Source organism: Chaetura pelagica, unplaced genomic scaffold (genome assembly GCF_000747805.2).
Source record: "Chaetura pelagica isolate M959 unplaced genomic scaffold, ChaPel_1.0 scaffold171, whole genome shotgun sequence".
In the NCBI taxonomy this organism is placed as follows: domain Eukaryota; kingdom Metazoa; phylum Chordata; class Aves; order Apodiformes; family Apodidae; genus Chaetura; species Chaetura pelagica.
In genome coordinates, this window is record NW_009952066.1 from 1,226,908 (window position 1) to 1,233,542 (window position 6,635).

Sequence of the window (6,635 nt, forward strand, 5' to 3'; positions counted from 1 at the left end):
TGCTGTCGCCCTGTGCCTTCACTGCCGGCTGCGGCTGGGGAGCAGCTGAAGGGCTCTTCGCAAGGCCGAGCAGCGAGAGGACACGGGGTAATAATGGCTTTAAACTGGAAGAGGGCAGGTTTGGGCAGGAGGAAGGTCTTCGCTGTGAGGGTGGTGAGGCTCCGGCCCAGGGAAGCTGTGGGTGCCTTATCCCCAGAAGTGTTCCAGGGCAGGTTGGATAGGGCTCAGAGCTACCTGGTCGAGTGGGAGGTGTCCCTGCCCGTGGCAGGGGTTTGGAACTAGATGGTCTTTAAGGTCCTTCCCAACCCAAATCAGTCTGTGATTCTATGATGACCATCCTGTAAATGTCAGAGGCTTACAAAAAAATCCCCTCTTGCAACCACACCTGTATCTCTGCAGTTTAATGCTTTGTTGTCTTTTTGCTTCACGGTGTGAAAGCACACACAGTGTGGAATTCATTTACCTGTACTGTTTGAAAAGTATGTATGAGCAGTTCACTTTCCAAAGGCAGGCATGGTTCTCAGGAAACAGAAAATAAAATATATCTTAGACATTTCGTAGGTCTGGCAGACCCCTGCCACTCTGCAGTGTATCACCTTCCTCACAAGGTGCTCATGTGCTATGGATTGGTGTAACTAGTTGGGAGTCTGGGCCCCACTGGCTTAGACCAGCTAAAAACCCAGCTCCTCACGTGCTGGTGGTCAGTGCCTGAGGTGGCTCTTTTCCTGTCTTGAGTGCAGAGAGGGCTGTATCATCCACCTTCCCTCCTGGATGGGTGCAGGGACAGCCTGCCACACTGGTCAAGGCTAAGGCTGAGGGTGCCCAAACCTTTGCATCTGCAAACTTCAATGAAGTTACAAGTGACAGGATAAGAGGTAATGACTTCAAGTTGCACCAGGAGAGGTTTAGCTTGAATGTTAGGAAGAATTTATTCATCCAAAGGGTTTGGTCATTGGAACAGGCTGCCCAGGACAGTAGTGGAGTAACCATCCCTGGAGGCATAAAAGAGTTGTGTAGACATAGTGCTTAGGGATATGGTTTACTTAAGGACTTGCCAGTGTTAGGTTAACAGTTGGACTTGATGATCTTCAAGATTTTTTCCAGCCAAGGTAACTCTGTGATTCTGTGATCTGACGACCAGCACTAGGTGTCAGGCAGTCAGCCTGGCTTTTCTGAGGAGAACCACCAGATTGTGCCAAAGGAATTATGCCTGGACATGCATTTCTGTATCATCAATTGTTACCCAGGTGTAACTGGGCCGTTTGGGTTCCGGCATCTGCTGCTCTGCCTTGGCTGTGGCCTCAGAGCAGAATGTGCAGGAATAGTGCTCTGGGATGCACACAGCTACCCAAACCTGGTGGGACAATCAGATTATTTTTATTCTTTTAAACACAAATTTCACTGATGAGATCAGCACCGTGCTGTTAATCTGGCCATCCTGCAGGCACTGGAGCACATACAGGCATCTGTGCCAGGCAGACATGTCAGCAGCAAGCAAGCTTACCCTGCGGTCTTTTCAACCACATGTACATTGCAAAATGAGCTCTTTTCCTTACCTCTCACCTCTATAATTGCTCACCTAAACAAGAGGAGGTTGCTAGCTCCAGCTCACAGCCAGCAACTAGCTTGCAGCACAGCGCCGTTCCTGCAACGATGTCCTTTCTCCGTTTATAGCATACCAGAAAACGCCTTTTTTAATTTATTATTTTTTTAATTAATACCTGTGGTGTGAAGCACAAAAGAGTCTGTGTTTGTCCGGGAGGCAATCATCACAGAACCAAACCTGCATGAAGCACCCTGACGGGAAATGGGAAGGTAGTGCACTCTGATGAGGATGATTTTTTTTTTATGTTAGTTTCACAGGAGAAATCCAAGGAGGAGGGAGATGCTGGGGAAGAACTGAAAGCATATTTGAAACCAGGGTTGCAGCATGTGGTTTGGGAAATCCTTGATTCAAGTAATGATAATAAGCAGTGTTGTTTTCTCAGAAATGAGAAGAAGCCTGCTGGGGAAAGCCAGGTTTAGGAGAAGCAAGAATTCACCCAGCTGCAGTGTGCTTTCAGATTTTATCACAGCTCCTGCAGGAAGACAACCAGAAGAAATGGTAGCCTGGATCTATAGCTCTAGCCAGGAACCAAATTCCCATATGGAGACAAACAGCGGTAACAGATAAGAATGTGAAATATAAACAGCACTTTTGTAGGCAAGTAAGAATTCTCAAGGCTAAAAATGAGAAAGTTCAAGACAGTGAATAGTCTTTGGAAATGACCTGCTTTTGTGAAATAATTGGAAGACCAGAAGAAATTGTCCTAGGAAAAAACAGCTGAGCCAAAGGACAGAATGTGCCTGGTCAGAGACATAGCATGTACCATGGGCCCAAAGAAAGCAGCACAAGAAAGAAGGCATTTTGGTAGTGCTACAAAATGTTCATTCTTCTCTGCAAATTGTTTGAGAGCTGCATCCTGTGATTAGGGTATAACATTTTACACCAACAGGCCATCTGCCTTGAGCTAAAAACATGTTGCCGAAAGAGTTTGATATTTGAAAGAACAGGAGCCTCTGCAAATAGAAATTAAAATAGACACAAAGAGGAAGCTGAAATAAAGGAAAGATGCAAAATGAAAATAAAAATACAGAAATAGCAAAGGGGAAAAAACATCTCAGCAGATAATAGCCCAAAGTCCAGTTGCCAAGTGCCATTTCTGCTAAATGGTCCAGTTTCACAAGTATTATGTTGCCTCCTAAAGTCTCCAAATAGCCTTGTGAAGAAATGGGGTGGATGTTCTGAAATGACACTGCAAAAAGCCTCTAGGGTCAAGTTCAGGCTGAGCATCAGTGTGCCTCTGAGAGCACATACAACACTTGGCTGGGATCCTGCAAAGAGAAAGCTGAGAGTACCTGTGCAGCTGCTGATTTTATTGGAAGGGGATGATAATTTCTCATCCAGGCAGGATCAGACCATGATGATAAAGATAAGGAATCTTCACGCTCACCAGCAGGTCTCTCTGTGTGTATGCATACCAACCCAGCAGGAAAACACAGACTCGGAGGGGTGGCCTGGGCAATGGATAACCTTGGTGCTGGAGAGCCAGGGGTGAGAAACCACCAGTAGCCTCCTCCTCCAGAAGGGGAGGGAGGGGTGGGTGCTGCCCTCAGCGTGGTCTGTGCTCTCTGCAGCACCTAGAGACCTGTAAGCGCAACTGGTTTAGCTGGTTCTGGGTCGGATCCAGGCACTTGGAGGAGACAGGCAGCCTTTGTTTCCAATTAAAGTTTGACATCAGTTGTGTTTTTTTTCCCCTCTCCTGCTACTCCAGGAGGGCTCTGAAGTATTTCTGATGCCCACCTCCAAGCAGCAAGAACACGGGATGCTACATGGGGTGATCTGGAGAGTTGGGCAGGGAGAAACATGATGAAGTTCAACAAGGGCAAGTGTAGAGTTCTGCATTTGGGGAAGAGAAACACCATGCACCAGTACAGGTTGGGGGCTGACCTGCTGGAGAGCAGTGTAGGAGAAAGGGACCTGGGAGTCCTGGTAGACAGGAGGATGACCATGAGCCAGCAATGTGCCCTTGTGGCCAAGAAGGCCAGTGGCATCCTGGGGTGCATTAGAAAGGGTGTGGTTAGTAGGTCAAGAGAGGTTCTCCTCCCCCTTTATTCTGCATTGGTGAGGCTGCATCTGGAGTATTGTGTCCAGTTCTGGGCCCCACAGTTCAAGAAGGACAGGGATCTGCTTGAAAGAGTCCAGCGCAGAGCCACAAAGATGATGAAGGGAGTGGAACATCTCCCTTATGAGGAAAGGCTGAGGGAGCTGGGTCTCTTTAGCTTGGAGAAAAGGAGACTGAGGGGTGACCTCATCAGTGCTTACAAATATGTAAGGGGTGAGTGTCAGGGAGATGGAGTTAGGCTTTTCTCAGTGATGACCAGTGATAGGACAAGGGGTAATGGGTGCAAATTGGAGCACAGGAGGTTCAAGGTGAATATCCAAAAAATTTTCTTTACTGTGAGAGTGACAGAGCACTGGAACAGGCTGCCCAGGGAGGTTGTGGAGTCTCCTTCACTGGAGACATTCAAAACCCACCTGGATGCGTTCCTGTGTGATGTGCTCTGGGTGACCCTGCTCTGGCAGGGGGGGTTGGGGGTTGGATCTTCCGAGATCCCTTCCAACCCCTAAGATTCTATGATTCTATTATCTTGTGATGCCAGCCGCACCTGTACTTTGAAACCAAAACCCATAAGCTGTTTGTTGTTTGCAGCCCCCAGCAGCTGTTGAGTTTGGGATCTGAGATCTGGAAGTACATTAGCTTCCAGGAGGAAGGCTGTTGAGGCTGCTCCTGAGCTGTATTCCATAAGCCATTGGGAGGAGAGCAAGGACATCACTATGCCAGGCAGGGTGGAAGTTGCACGTCACGAACCCAAGAACAGCCAGAGGGATCAGACAGTCTTTCCAGACCTTCCCTGTCATGAACCCAGCATGAGAGTTTCTCTTCTGGTTTCTTCTCTCCCTGTTTGTTCTCCTTCCCATGCAGTAGCCTCTTCCTCACATCAAGCTGTGCCCAAATGAACCACAACAAACCCTGTCAAGCTCGAGGCTAATTTACAGCAGCACTGAGCAGCAACCAATCTACTGTAAAGAAATGACCCAAATTATGGGATTTTAGAGAACTGATTAAATCCTCTTTACCTGCCCACGTGTTCACATTGTTTATTTTTTCCCCTCCTCTTCCACGGAAATTGCTTCTGCTTCCTCACCCTGTGTTAGTGGGGCGATTACATGATATTATCCTGACATGAGGGGCTGCTTCCGTGCTGCAGCCCATAAAACTCCAAAGGTCTTTTCATTGCTTTGTTCCCAGAATTGCAATGCCAGCAGCAGGGGGGAACACAGCCAGATGAAAGTGCACCCATGTGGCAAAGGCTGACTGCAAACAACAGGCTTGTATCAACAGCCAGCCTGGAAAGACAGAGGGACAAATGCCCATCCCCCACTCTCCTCCTACTCCCTGAGTGACCCTGGATGCATGGGGAATGTGCTCAAAATCCAGAGGAAAAGTGAGGCTGCTGGAGTGGCACGGAAGGCACTGGCCCTTAGGAACCCATCAAGATGCTCAGTCTTTTTGCAGCAGCTTTAGCACATTTTTCCTCCCCCCTTTAATCTGGGCCTCCAGCGACATGCACCCTTCCTCAGCTGCTGATCACTTCAAGATGTGGGAAGCTGGTATGGAGCAAAAGAGGCAGTGAGGGGGAAATTCAAGCTCTGTCACCACGGCTGGAGAATATGCAGTGGATAAGCAGCTTTGCAAGTCAGAGAAGTCTGGGAGTGATTTGTTAATTTTTTTTCACTGAACTTGAGACATTTTTTCTTCCCAATTGGAAAAGACTCCCAACAGGATTTCATATGGTTCTTTTCTTCCTAACAGCCTGGGAAGTGCCCTACCCTTCCCAGCTCTCATCATAAATTATAGACAAACAGAAATGAGCAGCCCAGATTCTGTAAGGACAAAACTTCCGCCTCTTTTCCTAACTTGAAAGCTTTGGAAAGACTACAGCAGGCTGCTGGGGAAAAAAAGTTACACTTATATTTTTAGATATTTTTTTGTGAAAGAAGCAAAATGGTTGTGGTGGAGAAATATACAGAGTCACATCAAGTCAGACTGGCTGCTGGTTCCCCAAATCCCAGCCCCTTCCTATTTGCAGTGGGGGAAACCGTGATGACCCATGGCTGGGTCTCGAGCTTTTTCAGGCAAGCATTTGGGATAGGTTTGGAATACCCAGAAACTCCCTCATTCGCTTCCCATCCTATCAGAAGACAGGTTCTGTTTCGCTCCTTACATTAAAGAGCTTGTGCTACACATTGGTTTCACTTGAGTCTTTCTCATGGTGGCTATTTTGGTCTCCATTGCACCTTGTTCTGCTGTTCTCGTCCAGGAACGTGTGGTGCTTTCAGCACACCATGTCCATCATGGTTTGGGAAGGGATCTTACACAGAGCATCCAGTCCCAACCCCTGCCATGGGCAAGGACACCTCCCACTAGACCAGGTTGTTCCAAGCCCCATCCAACCTGGCCCTGAACACTTCCAGCAATGGGGCATCCACAGCTTCTCTGGGCAGCCTGGGACAGGGTCTCACCACACTCACAGCAAGTAATTTCTTCCTAGTATCTCATGTAAATCTTCCTTCTTTCAGCTTAAAATCGTCTCATCCTATCCCTCCGTGTCCTTCTCAAAAGTCCCTCCCTGGATTTCCTCGAGCCCCTTCAGGTACTGGAAGGTGCTCTATGGTTTCCCTGGAGCCCTCTCTTCTTTCTCCAGGCTGGACAACCCCAGCTCTCTCAGCCTGACCCCAGAGCAGAGCTGCTCCAGCCCTCCCATCATCTCCATGACCTCCTCTGGACTCGCTCCAGCAGCTCCGTCTCTTTCTTGTGTTGGGGACCCCAGCACCGGACCCAGCAGGGCGGGGGGGCCTCATCCCAGGGGAGCAGAGGGGGAGAATTCCCTCTGGCGCCCCGCGGCTCCCGCTGCTCTGCCTGCAGCCCAGGACAGGGCTGGGCTTCTCCCGAGCGGCACCGATTGCACCTACGGGGTCTCACCGGGGGGGTTTGGGCACCTCCGCAACCTGCGGCTTGTGGGGAGGGCCC